General features: G+C 38.8%; 1 long non-coding RNA gene across 1 annotated transcript; it reads right to left on the reverse strand.

Annotated features, from left to right (window-relative positions):
* Positions 1–350: 350 nt before the first annotated feature.
* On the reverse strand, positions 351–19,697 carry LOC117952908. The gene is made up of 3 exons (XR_004658537.1): positions 19,687–19,697; positions 13,350–13,354; positions 351–442 (listed from the first exon to the last, which is right to left on the reverse strand). It is a non-coding gene; the product is annotated as an uncharacterized LOC117952908 (long non-coding RNA).
* Positions 19,698–24,532: the final 4,835 nt, after the last annotated feature.

Genomic DNA, 24,532 nt, shown 5'->3' on the forward strand with positions numbered 1-24,532 from the left:
ACAGCTACGGTTTAATTGTCACTAGCTCTGCCAATCATTTAGTGCATATGCTCAGTCCTTCTCGTCCTTGCGGTCAAGATAAATCCGTGGGACCAAAGCCAGACATCTCAATGACTAAATCACCTGTGGCTATGTACTACCTATTATTTTTCCTCCACAGAAACAGAAAACACACACACAAAAAACAGCAACATATGTGCCACACCAATTGATACCAACGTAAAATGTTGAAGGTCAATTGTTGATCTTGATTAAAATTTGCGTTACATGTCTTTTAGCTTTCCTCCAAAGCAACTTACAATTGCAAGTCTCTGGAGCAAGTAGGGCTTAACTGTCTTGCTCAGGGACACATTGGTTGATGTATCACAGTGGGAACTGAACCCAGATTTCCCACACCACAGGCATGTGTTATATCCACTGAGCCATCACCGCCCATTTTTATCTGGGCAAGACAGTGGAGGGCATCACCTACAAGGAATAGACAAGTCTGGGGATCCAGTAGATTCTGAAGGGCTGAGCAATGCATCCTTCCTTTAATCTCTGTAAGATTTTTTGTTTAGTTTTGAAGACTGTTTAAATTGAATGCTAAGATCCATCCACTCCTAATGACCAGTGTGTATTGCAGTTTAGAAGGTTGTTTTAGGAGCCAGTCAATTCCATTTTGCTGCAGTTTTGGGCTTTTAAGTAAATATAAAGTTTGATACCATGAAGGAAAGCCTTAATTCCGTCAGAATCTGGGAAAGTCCATTACAACTTTTGCATGGTTGGCAACATTACATTGCAACTTTGCGTAAACATACATGCTGACTTTCTTAAGCCAAGTGGCGTGATATCTCTATGCATCTTGAGCTAGCCTCATATATCGCTACACTTAAAACAGTGGACATATATACACACACAACTCGGCATGTTATCGCCACTCGGCGTGTTATCGCAATTGCTAGAAAAAAACGTCTGTTGAGTTTAGGAAACCTGACACGTGGGTTGGGTTTAGGAAAAGAATAACGGGTTGGCATTAGGTAAAAAAAGAAACCAACAGTTGAGTTCATGAAACGTGACTTGCAGTACATGACCCCTGGTCTCCTGAGTGGAAGTCCTGCGTTTTACCTATCCACCCCCCCTATCAATATCCCAATGTGGATTTTCGCCCTTACTTACTGCGGCAAGGAAATGCCAGTCAAAGAAGGCCAAATGGCATTAATACACACGCTAAAGTGAGTATGCGTCTTGATAACACACCAATAACAGCATATGAATTGACGTAGCCTACATACACCATTTCATGAGATCAGTCTGTGGTGGGAATCAAAGAATCAAAGTTTGTTATTCAGATCACAGCCAATGCCCTTTGCAGACATGACAAGCTTGTTGTCTAGTCTCCATCCCTCTGTAACTAGCATGTTGGCCCTGGCCATTTAAAATACAGTAAAGACTCTCTATCTCTCTCTCTCTCTCTCTCTCTCTCTCTCTCTCTCATGTCACATTTAAAGCAATTTTCTCTACGTGAGCGGGACAATGTCTTCCATTCTTTATGCCTTTGTAAGAATTGTCAATTGAGCAGTCATAAAGGTTTGCCCCTTATGACACACAATTATCACTATATTTGCATTTTTACTTATAAAACTTAGATGAAAATTACAACTGAAAAGAAATTACATTTGAGTTCTAAATTCAATCAGGCACTCGTTCAATTGTCATACTGTCTATTCGTGCTGTAATTGTTCAGTGAGTATTGGGAGTCATTTAATTTGATAACCCATAATGTACTTCCTCTATGAATGGGGCCTATCATAGTCCATCGAGATTGGCAGCTTTCCTTGTCTCATCATCACATGCAATTTTGTGGAAGTGGTTGACAGGGGAGCATTTTGAATTCTTTATGCATTCTGATGTGATTTGTATTGTGTGGTATGAGTGGAGAAGGGAGTGATTTACATGTGATCTGGAGAAACGGACAGTTTTTTGGACACACAGCCCGCTGCTCCAGGCATCACCACACAGCCAGAATCCGGTAATGTCTTCCCAACCCCATCTCACGGCAGTTTGTGAAATGGTAATGTTATTTCGATCTATTGATTTGTCAACAGGGACACAAGTTTCTCAATTATTTTGTAGTGGTTACCACAAAAAAATAGGAACATGAGCATTTCATGAACTGCCATGAGACTGGGCTGCAGCAGCCTGCTGTAGGGGACAACGGTTGTCGGGACACAATACGCGGCCTCTGGGGGACTAACAACGGGGAAATGAAACGCCACACGCTGGCGACAGCAGCAGGACGGACCGCCACACGCAGGTCCCGCTACAATAGGATGGTTGTGGTTAGGAGAAGAAGAACTCTGTAAGGAACTCCCACATGCAGAATGCGATCCCCGGGCTCCGGAGTAAAAGACTTGTATTGTTTGACCTGTCCACCATCCCAACCCACCTCCTCACGTTGATTTTCAGCTTTTCAGTACTGTTCGCTACCGTGATCATGCTGTTATCACAAAAGATGTCTCCCATCAACATACGTTAGTTAAAAATGTGTGCTCATCAAATGCAGCTGTCTGGATTTAACCTGCAGGGATCTGAAGAGCAGTTAACCACAGTCCTCATGAATTGACCAGAAATGAAAATGCGGAAGTCTGCGGAATGTCCTCCGGAGCAGATACAAAGAGCTTGTATTTTCGTCGGATGCCGGAGAGCAACATGGGAATTCAGCACACGGCAGATTATACAGGACAGAAAGTCAAGCACAGAAAAAAAATAATACATCCAGTTAATTTTCAAAATAAAATTCACCGTGCTCAAGGCGGATCCTTTTTCCCTGCACCACACCTTGAAAATATCACAATAGGCGGATACAGGCCTGACGTCTGAACAGGTCAGAGGTTTAGCAGTGAATTTGCGAGATCTTGTGGGTCCTTATGGTTTCAGTCATGGCCGCAGGTCTTTTGCAACATATCTGGACCTGGTGGGTATTGAAGGACAGCCGAGCACAGAGCCAACACGCAGCGGAGCCGATTGGCAACCGTTCTGCAGTTGGTTGAAATCTAACAAGCGCTTACCTAAGCTAGTCGTGGCTAATGCTAGGCAGAGAGAGAAACAGACCTACTTGTGGTTGGGAGTTTTAAGTGCACCCTGAAAGCCCTTACTACAGTAGCCAGAGGTTTCCTGTGGTCAAACGTGTGCAGAGAGAGGAGGAGGCCGCAGGGCTATTCATAGACGGGTCGAATGTGTCAGACAGCGAGGGACAAAGAAGGGCTAAGCCAATTAAAATGCTATTGCAGCTCGACAATGAACTACTCATTTTAAATGAGTGAAAAAAAGTATATGTGTCAATATGTGTCTGTCAATGTTGAAATTGTGGCTAGCTGCCACAAATACAGTAAATCCATTCATGGGAAACACAGACATGTCATCTTATTAAATTGGTCTCATTGGGATGATAAAACAAGTGCATTGGATGATGAGAACAATTAATGCTTTTTTTTTTTTATCCTCTCGGATTGATTTTTCCTGCTGTAAACATAACATACACTCCCACTTATTTATTGTTTGTCACCTTTGAAAAAAGTAAATGAACACCGCTATAGCATCTTTTGGCATTTCAATACTTAACCAGTGCACGTGTCAATGAAAAATACAGCAAACAAAGTGTGATTTCAACAACTGGGGTTGCATCAGCAAGGTTCTCTAATGGGGACAGAACAGCCCTCATTACACACGGCTGTGACTATTTGTAGAGTCCAAACCATTATCTCAGCCAAGGGATGTTTTGTTTCTATCTTGCTTTGTTTGTGCGATTACTGAAGAACTACTGAATCCAGCATCAAATGATAAAAGAATGAAGAAATGCACTCATCACAAAACAATGTAATTAAGTTTATAATTGCGCCTTTGATTGTCATTTTACAGAACGGTGAGTAGACTGCAAAAAATAATGACTTAATCTGTAAAATTGACAAACAATTTAGAAACTATGTTACTCTTATCCCAATTTATATTCAATCTCGTCCTCATCATATAATCTGCAGCTATCTCAGATAAAACAGAATACGCATGCACGAAGAATTACAGTACTCACCGCAAGGTCTTCCTTTGTAAATACCAGATTACCTGTAGGTAAAGGTGTAAGTGTGGTTTTTGTGCGTATGCATTGTTTAAACAGGACTGTAAATCTGGCCCCTGATGAAATTTGCTCGGCTAATTCTCCAATGTCCATAAATGAGAGTTTTTCAGCAGGCATACTGTCAGTTAGTAGAGTTTTGTGGGAAGCATAATGAGCCAGTGAGTTTTCCCCCTCACTGCTACAGTATTAAGAAAGACACCCAACCAGACAGTAATTTAGCTACCCAATTGACCAGTGTTTTCACTCAGGCAGCAGACACACAGACACTTAACTGCATCTAGCCAAAGAAAAAAAAAGATATCCTTAGCATATCTCAACTACCATATATAATTTGCAAATATTTTAAGTAGAGAACAATAAGCAAGAGAGGCACCTCAGTCTACTCAAGGACTTTTGCAGAAAAAGACATCACGAAAAAAAGTAAGACAAGAGCACAGTATTAACATTGAATGTCAAAAATAAAGGTTAGAAGTTCCATTCACACTGGGTCCATGTATATAAAAAAATTAGTACCACAAGGTGCTTTTGATAAACATCCACCAGCTGGCATGTGGCAGGTTGTGAAAGCTTTTCACCTACTTCCAACAAAGAACAATCAAAGGTAATCTCATGTTAAGAAACAACCAAAGCAACAGAAGAAGGTACAGGCTCCTGCTTGCATCCAAATTTAGTTTTAATGAATCACAATTAAGAACTTGTGAATTACCTTTTCCTTTTTATTTTTGGAATCTCCAAAGCAGGAAAAGTCTGAAAAGGTGATCATAAAATGTCTACGTTACTGACAAGTCTATAGGTATATATATTTATGCATTGTGGCACAAAAGTAATTTGCATGCTTGGCACACAGATACTGTATCTAGCTTCAGTCCGTACTTTGCCATGTCCCATGATGAAATTCTTCACACTTGCTGTTCCCCAGTGAAAAGGGTTCAGTTAAAGGCAGTTGTGCTTTTAAGATTATGTTCTGTCTGTGCCAGATTAAATCCAGACATAGCAGGTGCCCCGGTGCCCCCCTCCCACTGTAACATTGTGGTGCCCTAAAGCAAGACACTTATTGAATCTGTGACTGCTCCAGTGGAGCTGCTCGGTAGCCAAAAGTACAAGAGTGTGGTTTTGTTGGACAGCTTGTGAATGGGTCTGATGGATTTAATTCACCAGGAAGCAGAAGAGAGGTAAATCACCATGGCATGTCCGTGGTTTTAATCCAATCTAAATCGACCACAACACAGGAGCATAACATGAGCACAATCTCTGAAACAGAGGTCATGTGTGGAGTATGACAAGGCTGCTTGATTGACTAGCCGACTACTATGTGCAATTGTGACATGAACTGCTTTGTAAAAAGTTAGCAGTGTGTTTGTTGTTGCTGATGCAGCAGGCCCTGCCATTCTGCATGGTCATAATAGGGCTGTTAACTTTCAGATATGTTCTGCTATGGTTTCAGCACCAGTTGAAGTACATGCATAATGAATTATCTAATGGGAAGTTGTGTATGCAAATATAGGCCTGACTGCAATTAGTATTGCCCTGATTCATTATGGCTGTACATTAGCTGCAAAAGCAACACCAGAAACCCATACATTGCACTTATTGTGTTTCATACAGGTTAGATGAGTGAGACTTAAAATACTGAAATCTCTATTTATATACAAGGCATCCAAAAACAATTGTAGTTTTGCACACAGGCTAAACTAGCTTTAAAAACGCAAAGGTGGCAGATGTAAGTTAATGGGATATTGTGGAAGTAAAATGTTTAATAAATATTTTTATTAAAAACATTTTCACTGTAATGAACTGTTTTTGAACATCATAGAGGTGTGGGATAGTATTACAAAAAACAAAGTATTGTAGCACATATTGTTAAATGCTCTTTATTCCCACCATCTCCCAACCACACTGTTCATCAGTTGGTGGAAAAGACCTAACTCTCCATCCCGTCTCCTTGTTTGTTTCAGGAGATTGACATTCATTCCACTTTGTCTAATCTGTTGTTGCACTAAAAACAACAAACCAGGGCCAGCTGTAGTCATAGCCAGGATTTTGTTTGGATTATTCCAAGCTGCAATTGAAGGGAACATTCTACAAAACACGAATTACACAGAAAAAGGACAAATTGGCTTTGACATTTCCACCTGCCGGTTATAGCAAAATGTCAGGTTTCAGCAAGACAAACAATTTAAAATGTTAAAAGAAGCTTTTGGTCACGCTGAAGGAGAGAACATTCTGCTTCCTGGTAATAGAAATAAAGTAACTGGACTGACTTGGTATTGAACCTAAGTTTTCTACTTTGGAGGTACAAGTAGACCATCTTAATATTTCACCATTTCAGTTCATTGTTCATCTACTAGCTCTTTCTGGTAAAAAAAAAAAATACATATATACATACAAACACTTACTTATTCTATATATTTGTTGAGATAACATTTGTATGTGCTGATTCAGGTCATTCTGACCAATCTCTCTGGAACAGGAGGTATGAGGGGGGGCTGGATTACCTTATTGTCCAAAGCCAAACCCTAACAAATTTAGGGTCTGGGAGTGGTTTAAGAATGGATCAAGCCACTCCCAATATCAGTTTCAACAAAAAATGCTAATAAACAGAAATCACAATAAACAAAGTAACAATGGAAACAGGGTAGTAATGGTGCGGAGATAATGCTCAATATAATTACAAAAGATGCCAATGATCCTGTGGACCCAGAAGGCCTGACCCTGCTGACACTTTCTGGGGCTCCCAATCATGCTTCAGACCCAGTGCCCCGGGGCTGACGTCCTGCCATCCTATTCCTTTCTTTATAGCAGTGGTGGCAGTAGTAAATGGACTGTATTTACTTTATATAGAGCTTTTCTGGTCTTAATGACTACTCAAAGTGCTTTTACATAGTCCAGGAACCTTTCACCATTTACACACATTCATTCATGCTCATCAGATAAACATTCACACACACTTACACTCTGATGCGCAGCATATGGGGCAGCTCGAGGTTCAGCGTTTTGCCCCAGGACACTTCGACGTGGGATTGCACGGCCAAGGAAGTTAATGTTTTTATTGCTTGTGGCATAAAAAGTATTACCAGTCAATTATATTTACTTCTTGCCCATACTTTCCCTTAGCTTGCCACCTCAGTTTTTCCTCTTTACCCTTTCTAGTCTGACACACGTACACACTACAACACCAGACAACTTGTTCTTTGACTAAACTTTTGTAATTATCATGGACTCACCATTTTATTTTCGACTTGTTGTCCTGTTCATTTTTTGTCGTTTGTCTTGGTATAAAGAAAAAGAATTGATTTGGAAATGCATCAAAGAGCTGTGAGATATACAGTTAAGGGGATCATGCACAGAGGCTTATGTTCTCTTCTAGGATAACCTTGTTTATCAAACATAGAACTCATAGTCCAGTGCAGTCAAAAATGGAAAATGTCCAGTTCGTGCTTACTGAGTAGGTTTCCTTACAGCATGGTTTAGTAACGAGACTGATGCAAAATTGGTAATGCGATGTTATTGTCAGGCCTACTTAATTTTCTTTCCCACCAGAGCCACAATCTATCACACCACCAGCCTTGCTAATGATCTCTGACAGATTGACAAGGCTTCTCTTCGGAGAATTCTCATGAAAACAGGCATGTGTATTGATCAGCGGGTCTCCAAATAGCATCCAGCTGATGCATATTTTATTAGTTTGCACAAAACAGAACAGACGTAGAACAATCTCATTTCCGAGTGCTTACACACACTGAAATTGAAATGTCTCTCAGCAGAGTTCGCAAAAGGCTTGGATAATGAATGCAAAAGGAAAATGTGACGACAAGGCTACGGAGTATAAGAAGATGGTTCCCTTAAGGCTTTGCTTTAAAAAGGAAACCAATACAAAGTGTCCACATGCTGTTGGACATTAATTTAATTGTCCTCGAAACTGCCCTGTCTTTCCTCATGACGAAGCTCAAACCTCAGGCATTACACAAGAGATACTCCCAACACTAGCAGTAAATTTGTAGGACTTCCCGTCACACTCGGTACCTCAATACTCGAGCAAAGTCACCTTGGTGGATAGGATCCCGAGACCTATTGACTTTGTACATTATTAATTCTGTTTCAAGCATACAGCAGAGCAGCAGCATCATTTCAGAAGCAGAGATGAGAAATTGAAACAGCTGGAGGTGGCTTTTCTCTCTGGCCCACCTGTCAATACCCACACCAAAAAAGATGGAGGTTGCAGCCCACATGTTGGGTCAAGACGAGTGCCACTGGAATCCAAATTTATTTTCCATGTCCATGAAAATAAAGTTCAACAGTAGTTTTTTTAAAAGTTGTCACTCGAGTAAACAAAGCTCAGGAGGGGATCCAACTATGCTTCCTGTCGCTGCGAGACATTTTTATTATTTAGCATTTTTCACACACAAGAAGAGATTTGGGGAAGCAAACGATGCAATATGGCTCAAACAGTAGATGACGGAGAAATACATTATCATTGTGCAATTAGATATTATCTCTTTTTGGGGAGGAGGTTTTTTTGTGTACTGCCAAGAGTGCTTGTAGCGCCAAAGCATTATTAAAGACTGTAGCAACAGCTGCCACCACAAAAATGAATGTCCCATGCAAAGCCGTGGCTTAGATGTTTGAATTGAAGTCTTCCACTGGCATCAACGATTCCACCAGGATTGTGCAAAAAAAAAGAAGAAGAAAAAATAAGATTTGTATTCGAATCGCGATTCAAGCTCTACCAATTCAGAATTGATTCATAGAATTCCAAAAATCTATTCAAATTTTTCTTTTTCTTTTTTATTTAATCAACTGAAAACATGATTAGATTAGATTGAACTTTATTTTCATTACACATGTACAGGTACAATGCAACGAAATGCAGTTTAGATAGAGCCTCAGGGCCGCAGGTATTTAAAGCGCCGCCACATTAGATACTTTATTGAACCCCCAGGGGAAATTCATGGTCCCATTAGCGCGCGAGCAAGCACCCACTACATTAACATACTCTGAATCTTTATTAATTTTTTTTTTTTTTAAGTGTGAATTGTTTTTAAATCGGAAACCGATATTGAATCGTGACGTTTTCTGAATATGACACCCCTAGATTCCACACTATCAGGGAAAATATATCACTGGGCTTTTCAAGACACTGGCTCACTGCAACCTGTGGCCATAATGCCCACTGAACAGAAAGCAAACATTAATGCAATTTCAGCCGGCTGCGATAAGAGAGAAGCCGTGTGTAATGACTGCCACGGACAGTCCGTCAACAGATCTATAAAATGTTATTACTGCTCAAGATAAAGCAATGTCGATAGAAGGGGACAGATGTGCTGCTGTAAGTACGTGTCAGCTTGGCTCCACACCCCTGTTTGTCTGACAGGCCTAACCTTTTTACTGCAACCCGCCTGGCTGACAGCCTCACTGTCTACTTCCCCTGGTTATCCTGATGTTGCATTTCTCCTGCGAGAGACAGTAAATCCCTATCAAGCTCGGCACACTGGAGAATCTCAAAAAAACGCTAAACCATTTTGGGAACACTTTACTGTTTCCCCGTTTGGCATTAACAGGCAGTATTTACACATTTAATACATGTTTTTTTTTTTTTAAACACACTATAATGTAGATGTAAGCAGACCAAAGGGGTTAATAAAATAAAAATTTGTATTTTTCTTCATGAAGATATGCAAGTCCTAAGTTCAGGGAGACTGGTGTATAAATAGATAATGAATAGCAATACCGTAAAACACAGCTGTAATAATATTAAAAATATGGCCTCATATAATAGTTTTTAACTGTTGTTAAATATTGTTCATTAATAAAAACTAGAAAACGCTCTCATACCTACATTATAATGCATTTTAAAGTTTATTACATATTTATACACTGCTAAAAATGATAAATAGGTGGTCTTATAAGTAAAGTACGACCACTGTGGGGATTACAAATGTCTAGCCTGAGCGCTGAGTATTTGTTGTGTGGTCAGTGAGGAAAGCAGCCCAGCTGTCAGCGTAATTATTCAATGCTGTGTTAAGACGTTCTACTGCAGAGGCATTCAGAAGTTGTCAGTGATGTGAAGATTACAGTCCTTGTACATGCATGACACTTTTGACAACTCTGAAGTGACGCTTTTGTCAAAACACATCTCATAAATATTCACTTAACAGCTAATCTCTTTTGAAAACTATTCAGCTACGAGGTATAAAGTCCAACAAGGAAGAATGTGGTGGCAATTTTACACAACAAATATTAAAGGAACAAGATGATGTTAAAATAGATGTGCTTTTAAAGATAGATAGATAGATAGATAGATAGATAGATAGATAGATAGATAGATAGATAGATAGATAGATAGATAGATAGATAGATAGATAGATAAATAGAATACACTGCACTAAAGAAAAAAGATGAAATTGAATTGACTGAAACTAACAATCGATTGACTGAAATGTGATTGACACAAAATCATAATGAAGTGCCACAATTAAAAGTTCAACATTATTAACCACCATTCAGTTAACTCTGTTTATATCTTAACCAACTTCATATTGCAGCTTGATTGAATCAAAGATACACTTCATCCCAACATCAGCACCATAGGGTTGCACGACCTCTGTGCCACCTAGAAAATACTGTGACACGAGCACAATGTAACCCCAGAGAGATACTCCATCACAATACGTCTGCAGATTAATGGCTGAAAATGTCACAGGGAATAAGGTCATGCACCAAAAGACCTGGCTATGAAGAGACATCTGAGCACTTCAGAATCTAAGTTGCAGTTCCATGGTCCACTGACAAGCAGAATGGGCCACTGTCTGTCTGTCACACACACACACACACACACACACACACACACACACACCTCTGATGAGGGAGGAAAGACACAGGGTATACTCTTACATGGAACATTAGACATGATTAGAAACCATTCACTGAAAAGCCTCTGTCACTTCAATGACACAGCATTACAGCAAAAGGCCCAGGAGATAGTGAGTGCATTCTTCACTATCTGCAACATGTGACATAAGAGTCGAAAACTTTGCTGATGACACCATAAGACAATGTCAAACTGAGAAATCTAGCTTATTATAACACAAGCCTTTGCCTTTCCACATTCAGAAATAAAAACACTTTGGTGAGGATGTCCACGAAGAAGCTAAATATGCCAAATCTAAGGTATTCCAGCAATATTTTATATTAACATATGTTTAATTTGTTCTGATTTGCAGCACAGCCTAAGTAGGGCATGATTGTCAGTTTGTTCAACACTTTGGCGCAGACAAAACAAAGTATCTCCACAACAATTGCAGATCCGACTGTAAGAGAGTCAAAACCCATTCACCGTGGAATTTCTAGAAAAAGCCATATTGTTGTTTGAGCAATTTTTGTGAATTAAGACTTCCCTCGGACTCCACGTTAAAGACTTGCTTTTTGTGACTAATGATCTTATTATTTTTTCAAATTTGTGCCAGCCAGTGTAATGGGTGCACATCATCTTATTGAAGAAATTACTTTTTTTCTGCCCTTAATTAAGCCTAGGGAATATCCCCTTATGACACTAATGTACATTTTAAACACTAAATCCCAAAACTACATTAAAAAAAGCTCTTAAGGTTCTCCCTCATGTGTCACTTTTTCCACAATGTCCCAGCTATGATGATGCTGAAGCAGGAGCAGATTCACCAAATACTGAGCACAATGCCTTTACTCTTGCCAGATAAGGGAATTGCGGGTTTATACAATACAATATAGTGTTATTTCTACTTCATAAACACCCAATGTGACACCTAATTTGTAAACCTTCTGCAAGTAGTATGAATAACTGCGCATAGCTTTAAACAAAGATGGGAAGTAACAAAGTACCAATACTTCGTTACTGTACTCGAGTAGATTTGTCCGATATTTTTACTTTAATTAACTATTTACTTTTTTGGCAACTCTTTACTTTTACTCCTTTCATTTTAACACGAATATCGGCACTTTCTACTGCTTAATTTTACAAAATTGTTCGTTACTTTAGTTTTGTACTAAAGGTTGTCTATGAGGAGTGATTGTGAGTGCATGTTGGAGAACAGCGCGGAAACGCGCCGCACAACGCGAGCGGGCGCGCACGCCACACGGAGGAAAACGTGTGAGAAAAGAAAAAGAGAGTAGCTGTCCGGAGGATAGTCAGTTGAGATTGTGTGCGTCCTTATGAACTGTAAGTCATATAACTGATGTTTTCAGTTCATTTAAGCCTGTTGTTGTAATGATCTGTAGTTCTGGCAAATTTAAAAGATAGCTTGTTTGTGTTCTTCACCTGTTAGCTAGGTTACACCTGTTACCTAGGTTACACCTGGCTGTTGATTTGATATAATTTGTTTGTTCGTTGTTGAATGCCCTTGCTCATTAAGATAATGTAATTAACAGTAGGTTTATTGTCTTTATTGTCTAGCATGTAGGGTTCCAATGCATTGTGTATGGTAGCCTTGCAGTGTTATTTATTTCTGTATTTTAAGACTGTGTAGCAGAGCTCCCCATGTTCATGTTTATCCTGATGCTTCATTGTCATAAACCATCAACAATGAGAACTTGTCTCCGTCCATGTGTTAACAGACACACCTGGGGCCAAGCTGGAAACCAGGATCAGCTTTAAATACTGTCCTAATCTAGGCCTCACTAAATTTCAAATAATTTCACTTGAGTTAGTTATTATTTTTGCATCATCAATACCAAATTGAATCTGATTGGATGGGAGTTTACACACACTTCTTACAAAATCACACTTGAATTCATAAGTTGCTACTCGGTCAGAATCTTATTAACCTGGAGTTCCAGTCTCGGTCAATATAAATAGGGCGAATGTTTTAAGCCTATTGGCTGACAGCCATTTCAAATGTAGCCAATGGCATATAAAGAGCCTTTTGCCCATGTCCACTGTAGTTCTCAGCGTGCTCTCTAGTAACATCTGTCTGGTCCAGGTAGCTTTGTCATTCGCAAGGCTACTTTTACTTTTATAATTTAAGTAAATTTCCAAGCCTGTACTTTGTTACTTTTACTTGAGTAAAGAAGTTAAATCAGTACTTCTACTTTTACCAGAGTATTTTTCAACACAAGTATCTGTACTTCTACTTAAGTATGGGAAGTGAGTACTTTTGCCATCTCTGGCTTTTAAACAAAGAGAATAGAAGGTGTTTGCCTCCAACCATTCTCCACTCACATTGGACCAGAGCCTGTTGTGTGGTAGTGTACATGTGAGACTTACATGTACTGTATGTTGAAGTTAAAGCTGTACAAACAGCAAAGCTAATAAGAGTGTATTCACAGATAGAGAGCAGCATAATCTTGTGCTTAATATGGCACAAAAAAAGGAGGAAAATATGTAAAAAGGCTAGGTTTGGAAAAGAGGAATATAATTTCCATCTAGAGTAAAAGTGTGATAGTCAGTCTGAACTATTTCCCACTAATTAATATGTATTTTCCTCTAAGTCAGTGTTGAAGACTCCTTGCCACCTGCTTCTGCCCTTATGGCATTTCACCTGGGAAATCTAACAACAGGCTTCAGTGTCGGCTGCTGCTGATTTCCTTCAGAGAAGCACAAGAAATTATTATGATGGACAAAAACAAATATTTTAGAGCTGTATATATATATATATATATATATATATATATATATTTTATAAACATATATATATGTAGCAGTTTTTAAATTTTCGACTGCCAGAACAAGGATTTACCCAGTGGCAGAGCCCTTCTCTCTGAGAATATCCTGTACATTTCCAAGTACAAATCACTTATTTACACATAGTAAAAATATTGTTTATAGTGAGGCATTTTATTAATGAAATTATACACTGCAGCACAGTGCTTGGTCAAAGAAGGCTATTATATCCGGTAATATGATAGTGGTCAGCCTGGAATATGCTGGCTGGAAGAAGAAAAAACAAATACATTTTCCTCAAGAACATACACGCCAATTATGATGATGTTCAGTTTGACACACAGCTTTTTCTTTCTAAACATTGTGAATCGTTGTTGAGCCATTCTCTCAGAGACAGAGCAATAGCTTTATCAATATCTCCTCTTTGATTGAATTCCAGCCTCAACAACCTGCAACAAAACATTTGCAGACACCCACTATGTAACACCATAATCATGTTTGGACTGAGAAAATCAAATTCCCAGTCAATTATCTTGGCCTCTATGGAACTGTTAATGGTTGCTCTTAAGCAGTAAATTGGCACCATTTAAATGTAAACACAATGTTTCACACTGAATGTGTTGGCACAGTGAATAAGGTTTCCATTCTCTGGTCCGGGTGCGGGTGGGAGACAGGCCGCTGGTGTACAGAGGGGTTCTTGGACTACATTAACATTATCAGTAAATCCCATCATAGGCACAGAGCAGTAAGCCGGATGCTGTGGCAAGGTTCCAGCTATGGCCTCCACTGGCATATTCAGTAGCCAAAATCCAAGTGATGAAATCACAAAGGCTGTGTCACGGTACAACTGAAGAGAATATTTTGTCTTCCAGTCAGTCAGGATGACAATGGCCTATAGTATGACACCTACACAGTCTTAAAATACAGAGCATTGCTGTCAAGGGGAACAACAGAAATCTTTCCATGTCAGAGTTTTCTGAATGTGAAAAATGTTGGCATTGTTGCACATGAGGTAAAATGTAAAATTCCCGACTGGTACAGTAAGTCATTCACAGTGGCAGGATAGTTGAATTTGGAGTCTCTGCTTTTCCAAAACAGCTCCTTTGTTTCTAACATGCCATTCCTCAATAGAAAACATAAACCATAATAAAAAGGTTTTTGAACATGTTCATAGTTTTTGAGCGATCCGAAATTAATGATGAATTATTGATTAATAGGAACAATGAGAACTAGCAACAAATGTATTTTATTTTTTCTAATCATTCCTGCTGCTCAGTAACTAGTCACAGTATAGCTGTAGTATCTTTATAAGCTGTTTATCACCTTCCATGCACAATGTTTTACCTTAAATCAAGCCTTGATTTAATTGTTTAATGCGTAAATAAACTAAAAAAATGGTTTTAACCTTTTTATTTACGCTATAATGTAGTGCAACATATAAGACTCAGGTACCATACGTTTGCTATTTTATAATAACATGTTCAACAGGTACTATAGTTTGATTCAAAAAGAGCATTGATAACCAAATGCAAAAGGACCATAACATTACTACGGCAAAGACAGGCATGAATAATATGCCACATTACTATAGAAACACATTACTATGAGAACTGAGCAGCAATGTCCTTACATACATTGGAAGATTAAAATCTTTATGACATGCTGTTATGCCAACAACTAGCAGCCCTTTTTGAAGAAATGTGCATGCAACACCCAATGTAAAAAACTGCATTAGGTTTATACGGTTGTTAGGATGCTGCAAGTATTGGTTTCTAAAAATCAAAGTCAAACATACACTTTAATTAGGCCATGACAAAACTTGATATTTCTTTCTCTTTGACCATTTGATTGAAGTCTTGCTCCTGCTATTGCTGTATTTTCTAGAACAACTCTGTGTTCTGATTTTACTTTCCTGGAGCAGCAAATAGCCCAAAGCTACAAAACCCCCATCTCTGACACTTACTGTCAGTTTTCACTGGAAATAATGAGGCTTATATCAGCCAGGAGGATGGCTATTTGACTCATCTGTCAATAGTACAGCAGCAGCCTGCGGATCATTCAGATGCTTTTTTTTCTTGCCATGCTACTCTTTATAGAAACCCATTGTTTCTCTCAAATGACCTGGTGTATTTTCAAGAAATGTCCTGACCAAGTTCAGTGTAGAAATGCCCTAAACATGAGGGCAATAAAATATTCAACAATGCATGCTTAGACAAGAGCTATTTGATATTTCAGAACTTGGATCATTTTCCTCAGCAGGGACTAGTGTTTTGTTCTTTTTATAGAAAGATGATAAGTTTGTCCCATTTTGCAAGCCAAAACACCATCCTTATTCAAAGAAATGTGAAAAGTTCAAACTTGTCATGCCAGCAGCAGGGCTTTGCATGATGCTGTTTGTTGTTATCACTGCCGCACATATTGCACCGATCTATGACTATGTAGAATGTGGACGTTGCAGTCTCCTGCTGCTCTGGGCTGATTGAAATGGTTTACCATGTTTCAGTGTTCTTTCTTGAACGAAAAGGTTCCACCCTTTAGTTCCCCATTTTACAGCTTGTTTCCAACTGTTCTAATGCCTCTTGCCTAGTCCTCAGAGTCACTTGGTGAGATTAACAGTTAACTGCACTTCCCATGTTATAGAAAGGATCATACAGGTCTTACCTGAGTGTATACTATGCACACGTTTTACAATCCAATCAAACACAAGCTCAAAGCGGAATCCTCCAGATAATATTTCTTAACGTAACAGTAGAAAAAAATTCACCAAGAGCATGCCTTCAGAGCATCGCGTGTACAAGACATTGTGTCAGAGTTAGATGAAGTAAAAATTCAATTTTCTCCTCAAATAACTGCTGTATATGAACAGTACCAGTCAGATGTGCCAGGTGAACGTCCTTTGTGAAATACAACCAGCTATTAAAATTGAATATAAAAAGTGTGTAGATTCCCAGGGGGCAAGGTGCCTTATACACAGTCTTATGTTCTCCTTTAATTAAAAATTCAGCGGAACAAAGACTGAAGGAGAGTTTCCTTTACTTTCTGCCCCAGACAAATCATATATGTTCATAAATGGTAGCAGTGAGATGTACTGTACGGACAGACCGACCGACGGGCAAGCTTGCGCACACACTCCCAAAATGGATGTTGAGTACTTAAATATGCCCATGCATACACACAAGCAGGTGCTTACTACATATAACTTACACACATGCCCTGTACACATACTTTGCCACGCACATGCACATACAGACACATAACATAACAATAGGGCCGTAAACAGTTCCATTGCAAGAAAATATGTTTTTAAAAGCTTTTTGTAGCAGCAGGGCCACAATTCACTATTATTATGATAATAACTCTTCTATGTAGTCATGAGTACAAAAGGGTGGAATGTTATTTCCCAGACTGTAGAAAATGTCAAGTATACTGCAGACATTAAATGCATGTACATGGCCTAAGGCACCCTACAAGGGCAAGGTAGCTAAAACTGAAAGGCTTTAATATTGCTGTATATACACTATTGATTACAGAACATAGCTCATCCCCACACATCACTCTCCTCAGCTGTCGAAACCTTGATCCATGCTTTCATCACTTCCAGAATTGACTACTTCAATAACATTCTTTATGGTACACCACCCAGAGCGCTGAAGAAAACCTCCAGTATGCATGTCCTGAACTGTGTAGTTTGTCTGCTGCTCACCAATTCACAATCCCATGACCATATGACCCCGGTCCTCCAGAACATCCACTGGTTCCCTGTCCCACAACATCAACATTTCAAATTCTTCCTACTCTCTCAAAAAGCCCTTATCAACCAGGGTCCCCTCCTGACCTGCTCCACCACCACACTCCTTTCCATCAACCTCCACTCCTCTGATGCCAACCTCATGTCTCCACCACTCAGGACCAAGTGCCAGACCAGGGTTGACGAGCCTTTTCCACAGCTGCCCATTTCCTCTGGAACGCTCTCCCCAAACACATCCGCGAATGCAACAATCTGTCCATTGTGTTCATATCACAAGTAAAAACTTACCATTTTAGAGTCAGGGTATCATTAGGGTTTGTGTGTATTTATTTTATGTTAAACTTTATAAAGTGTCTTTGAGCGTTGTAAAAAGCACTTTATGAATCCTCTTGTTAAAGACAAACTTACAACATGTAGCCTATTATTATTTGGAGAAATATAATATTTGTTATAATGGATCAATGCGCTGCCAGAAGAAAAAACAAGCACCGACGACCAATGCTAGCTAGACCATACATAGTGTAAATATGTATCCAGTGAAACACTATAAAAGACAAATGAATAACACTGTGACAAAAATTAAGTCACAAATCAAAAACTTCCAGAACAATTGTATGTTCCTCTTATTGTCCATGACTAACCATCCATGACCGCCACACAGCACAATATTGTTTTACCACGACTTGTATACATGCTTTTGTCTGTGAGTGTAGGAGGGGAGTGAGCCGCTAACTTTTTCTTCTTTCTGGGTTTAATTTACGTCAGTGTTGGGTTCCCGTCCGACTGTGTGTGACACATAATATCGGGGGTTGGAATATTGAGAGAAAACAATGAAGACCAAATTGGTTGTCACTTTATTTTAATGAATTGTTTATTTAAAAAGGGACAATGCACATCAATTAACATTTGTTGTTTAAACTCAAAATGTAAATGCGCCAAAGTTAGCGGAAAAGCTAATTTTCATCTGTTGTCCCTTTGTAAAGTAATAAAAAAAACTCAAATGTGTTTCTTGCCTTATATAGTGGCCACGCTTCATTTTGGAGCGGCTATCATAGGGTACAGCTACATAAAATGCTACATACAGTACATAAGGATTTTTTCCTTAAAAACAGGATAGTCAATTTCAACTAGCTTCAGAGGCCTCTGAGCTATGTTTTCCCTTCTCAGTAATAACATTTTGCAGCCACAGTTGGACAACAGTTGGTTTTTCAAGAGTTACACTCTTCAGACTGAACAATATTTTAAAAAGAAGAAATAACGGCCGTACAACAAAGCTATTTCTGATGTTGACTCTAAATCAAAATTGGCCGTTTCTTGTAGAGCTGCTAACATGCCGTTTGTCTAAATGTGCCGGCAAGACTGTCCTTATGCCCCAAGGTCTTTTCATCATTGCTTGCTGTGAAATTAGACATTTTTATTAGATGTAATGTATAGAATGAACAGAATACAGCGACACCACATGAAAGTGTAGTTTGTTTCCTCCGTTGACCATCTGCAGTTGCTAGGCTGGGTACCTTATGATGTAAATTAGTACAGATTTACAAATACAAATGTAATGCAGACATGCCTCATTACACAATGATAGTCATTATGATGATTATAACGATTGCTTTAAGGACTGATTATTGGGGTCACATGCATCAAGACAAGCAACAATTAACTATTGTATAAAGCAACTGAAACGGGTCCGGGTTCTTTAAACCGCTGATGTGAAACGTGATGGATATTTAGTTTAATGGAAACCTAATGATTTATACAAAAGTTTGTATTTTAACATTTTAAAATAAAATACGAATTGTTTGAAGAAAACTAAAAATAAAGATTTCAATATTGTCTTATAAAACTGGTGGTTTCATTTCAAAGTAGCACAGTAAGTAATGCCACAGCCAAAAAAGAATATGTTCAAAGACTTATGTTCAAAGATTAAAAAAACAAAAATGCTGGCTGCTTGTTAATGGTCTTGTGGTGTAATATTTTTAAAGCCCTTAGAAGGCACCTGTGTTTAATACTTAAAACAATAAGACTGATGTCTTAAAATCCCCTTTATAACTGTAACAATAGTCAATGGGTAACCTTGTGTCAGCTTTCCACTTAAAAGAAGAATAAACGTTCAACAGTTAAATGACATAACAGGATGTTAAAAAGAAACGGTCCAAAATAGATGTTGCCTCCTTAATGTTAATTGCCAATCACTAAAAACACACTAATAGTCTCTTTTGTCTCGTTAACTTTAAATCTCGAGTGTTTGTGTGTGAGAAAACACATCAATAGTTACCACTACCATACAAGACCACTAAAGGGCAATCGCATTTTCTCATCCTACCATTTGGAATAAAAACAAGGATGCTGTGCCTTGGCTGCTGCTGCATGCAGAAGAAACAGGGATGAGCTTAAAACTGAGGCTCCGCTCTCCAGAAAGTCATTAGGTCAGAGAAGTGTGGAGGATTGTTGGAAAGGGGCTTTTGATAATGAAGAGCTTGTGTTCCACAGGGAAACACCGCCTTGAGTAGACATTCGTACTGAGGCGGCTATGGAAATGAAAGATTTGGAAGTGCAGAAAGGTCCCACAACGCCTGTGAGAGAAACCAGCTGGCCAACACATCAAACTTAAAGGGGAGAGTTGTTTGATTTGGTTGACAGCATTTTAATACAAGAAACCATTTACAGCCTAAATGATATTTCTCACCCCTCACTGTCTGAAAATCACAGCCCAGTCCATGGATACAATTTTAATTCCCATGTGGAACGTACAGTATACACTAATCATTGATAAAAAATATGTCACACAGCAAAATTCAAACATGCAGTAAAAAAAAGAAGAAAAAAAGAAAAATACTTTCTGCAGTGACAGAAAACACAACAGGGACGAATTGGGCACACCAGGTTGCTGGGCAGATGCACATTGTACATCTCAAACAGGACATTTCTCTCATAGAGTGAGCTTCAGGACTCGGACTATCACATGACACATTCATAAGCTATCATACTCTAGCTGACCTGTGCAATATGCTGTGCATGAATATTTAGATGTGTATGCATAAGGGGATATTTATGGTACTGTATGTACACTATGATCATTAACATCTGTATTGATTTGAATACTTTGTTTATGTATGTCCTGTGTTTTTCTGTGTGAATGTAAGGATAACTATATGATGATAAAAAGGTCAAAGGTCAAATATTGTGACATTTATTGACACAATGAAGTATGAATACTAAGCTACGGACCAGGGGATGGTTATCTTACCTCAGCCTAGTAGTAGCTTGTTTCATTTGTAAAATTTAATTTAAAAAAGGTAAAAAGTGTAACAAAGATCAACTGATGGTTTCATACAGAGCAATGTGCCTGACTATTTCCTGGAGTAATGTCAAAACTCAAAAAGAAAGTGCTGCTTTGCCATTTTTGTTTTTTAATTTGCTGTACTTTAGACAGAGCAAAGCTGCTGTTTACCCCCTGCTTACAGATGTTCTCCTTCTCATAAGTGTAGCTTTATATTTACGGGACAGATATGAGAGTGATATTGATCTTCTCATCTAACTGTTGGCAAGAAAGCGATTAAGCATATTTCCCAAAATGTCAAACTATGTTTTAACGTGGATCTTTCCCATTCGATTGATGCTTGATCCATATAATATAAGGTAGTATTGTTGCCAATACTGCTTCATTATAATAAATGAGAGCATCCCCATTTGTCACCACAAGTAACACTTTCAGATCTCTATTTAGCTTTTGTCAACTTCAAGTTCATTTCTGGCAAAGACATCCCCCTGAGACATCCTTGGAGATACTGTATCCACGGAGACAAACAGCATGTCCTTTGTGAAGAGTGTCTCGAGCAGACAGATGCTGGAACCTGACCGCTGATAGCGGTCAGGGACCTCAGCGCGATGGCAGAGAAATTGAAAAACGTGTGCTCTGAGGAGAGCGCAGGCTGTCTAGAAATATCTCCACACTTCTGCAACTACTAAAGACTTCAGGGAGCTGATGTGCCTCGTCTTGACCGCCTGTTATGAATGATGAATCAGAGGAACTGAGGTAAATTTGAGTCAGACATGAAAATGTTGTTTAGATGAACAAGACTTAGGTCAAGAAGAGAGTATCTAAAAATGAGAACCGTCATGTCATGCTTGGCACAACTGATGATGACAGCCCTTGAATACACTTTTTGCAGGTCTGTTTATTTTTAGAATTGATTTATGTACTGGAGTCACTTTTAAGGAGCATCACGGGCAAGAAACTCCTGACAAGACGACGTACTTGTCAACACTGTTAACGGGCTGCTTCGGTGAGCTTCATCTCAGGAGCCCACGCTCTGTCATAAAAGCCACTTGTCAGGTAATTTCTACCTCTGCCGAAGAGATTAGGGGAAGAGTCACATAGCCAATTACTGTCATTACACTGTCTCGCGACATTAATTCGCAGAAGACAGATCCATCTTGATTGTTGTACGATCTCAGAGGTTAATAGAAGGGGGCAACATTTAATTGCTGTACATTTGATCGAGCCAAACTCCTGAGCCACAAGATGAAGCACCACTAAATCAACAACTCTGTCATTAGTCAACTTCATCATTAGCCAAGGCTTTTGGATTTATTGCTCTGAATCAAAATCAAAATGTAAATGTGGAAAGTTGATTCGATTCATTTGGTGTGTGATTTATGTCAGCCAGTAACCAGACATATTGATTGGAAGGCTATGTTTTCTTTCAGATACTTTTAAAAACAGTTAGCCACGTAATCTAATAGTTGATCATCAGGAAGTACATTTTGATTGTTCCATGTGTGAAACATTTCATCGTTCCAGCTTCTCATATAAGAAGATATGCTGTTTTTACTTGTCGTCTGTAATTAGAAACTGAATAATTGGAGATTGGACTGTTGGTTGGATAAATTAAGCTCTTTAATTAAAATAGCCTGGGTTACAGGAAATTGTAATGGGCATTTTTCCTCTACTTTCTGACATTTTATAGACCAAAAAACATTTATACATGAATGCAGAAAACATTCACAAGCATAATCATCAGATTGAATTAAAAAAAATAGACTGAAGCTCCACACTAATACCCTACATTTTTATTAACATCATCATTATATCCTAAAAACAGCCATGGAACATCTTCTATTTTAGTTGTTCATAAACTCGCTTGAGTGTCACTATGGTGAGGTATGCACTGTGCTTGCTTTTACTGCGGATACTTTTGGTTTTGAATAATGCATGCCGTTGAGACTGCTCAGGGCATGAGCGGTGTGTGTTGGCAAACTCAGCTGTAGCACCCATGTTACTTATGCTGTTCATTAATCTTGTGTTTTAATGTTTTATTAATGTCTACATACATGCAGTGCTTCAGACTGGACTAAAATAAATGCCCTTCAACTCGAACTGGCTCTGTGTGTTGTACGTTGTGGTTCAGGAGCATGCCTGTCAGTGATCAAGGTTCACACTCACACATTAAGTTTGCAAAAGGCTTCACACACACACCTCGCTTCATCACAGATGTGCTTGGTTTCTCTGGCTCTGGCTCAAATGCAAATAATCACACTCAAGCTTCTCCCATTTTTTCCCATGTTTAAGTAAATCCCTTGATGCTCAGGTCAATCTACAGTAGGCTTGAACACTTTTCTTTCTGCACTGATCTCTGTAATGACACTTTGCAATGTTAAATATAAATAATTATGATATAATTAGAAGTGCTGATGCAAAATAGCCTTGGGAAGGAACTTGTTTTGGTGGAACTTGTCTGTTCAAAAGATGTTTTAGTCGTGCAACAGAAAACTCAGATTGGACAGAAAGTCTAGCCAGCTGTCTGGATTTACCCTGCAGAGATCTGAGAAAGGTTAACCATCGTCCTCACAAATCAACTGAGTTTAAAATGCCAACACAAAGGATGCCAAAGGCAACGGATATCTGGCCTAAATGAGGGATATGTGACTATGCATTATTGGGTGTCTAATTGTAATCCTTTCCATCAATCCACTAATCTTTATAGTAAGGTAATTCTATTTTCTATACTGGCTTTAACTGGTTAATGAGGATAAAGTGATTATCTAACTCATTTCATCATAGTGTTCCATGCTATTCTTTTTTTTTCTATTTGTAATTTCCTTTGTGGCGCTGTATGCACAAAAGCATTTCCCTACAGGTTGAACTGTGTACGATTATATGTGAGAAATAAGCTTGATCTAATTTGATTTAATGATCAGAACAGATGTGATGTCTCTGCTGGGACAAATGGGACACAGTCTTTGACTCCAAGGGCCTTGAACAATCAGAACTGACAACAACTCAAAACTTTTTGTTCAAACAGACAAAAATTGCAGAGTGACTGCTGTTTGTACATCAATGTGGGCCATTTTAAACCGTTACTTCAAAAGCAAACAAACAAACAATCATGGAACAACACCCACTGCTGCAGCGATAACACCTATGTCACCAAACAACCCTCGCGCAATCTGTTGCTTCCTACGAGCGCATGTATAATGCAAATTAACATAAACGTCATAACAGCATGGAGAGATGCATTAGAAAGTTCTTTATTACTCGACAATGATTGAACTTTTCCAAGCACTTTTTCATCTTTTTCTTATGGAAAATAAATACCTTTACCAGCGCTGTCTGTACTGCCTTCTGTTCAGCCGGCCTCACCAAACTGTAAAATTAGCTTTCTGAGAATTATGCCTCTGATTTCTATCCCCCAAAAAAGGCTATTAATTCCTTGAAAATAGATGAAAAGAATCAGAATATTAGAGAGAGAGAGAGAGACATAGAGAGAGAGGCAGATGAAAAGAGATAGTATATTACAACATTAACAGAAGCCTGCTGCACCGTGTGAGTATGATGAGACAATAATGGCAGACAATCAGTCACAAGTGCCCCGGCCAAACACAAACCAGCCCACACTTATTGGATAACATAAAACAAGTCAAAGGACACAGCAAAAAGGTTATCTCTCAACCCAAATTGAGAACAAATTAATAGAGCAAAAGCACAAAGGTTGCTGTTGAACAGGGAGGGAGTTTGAGTATTGTAAAACACTATGAT

The sequence above is a fragment of the Etheostoma cragini genome, chromosome 11, assembly GCF_013103735.1.
Source record: "Etheostoma cragini isolate CJK2018 chromosome 11, CSU_Ecrag_1.0, whole genome shotgun sequence".
Classification (NCBI taxonomy): Eukaryota; Metazoa; Chordata; class Actinopteri; order Perciformes; family Percidae; genus Etheostoma; species Etheostoma cragini.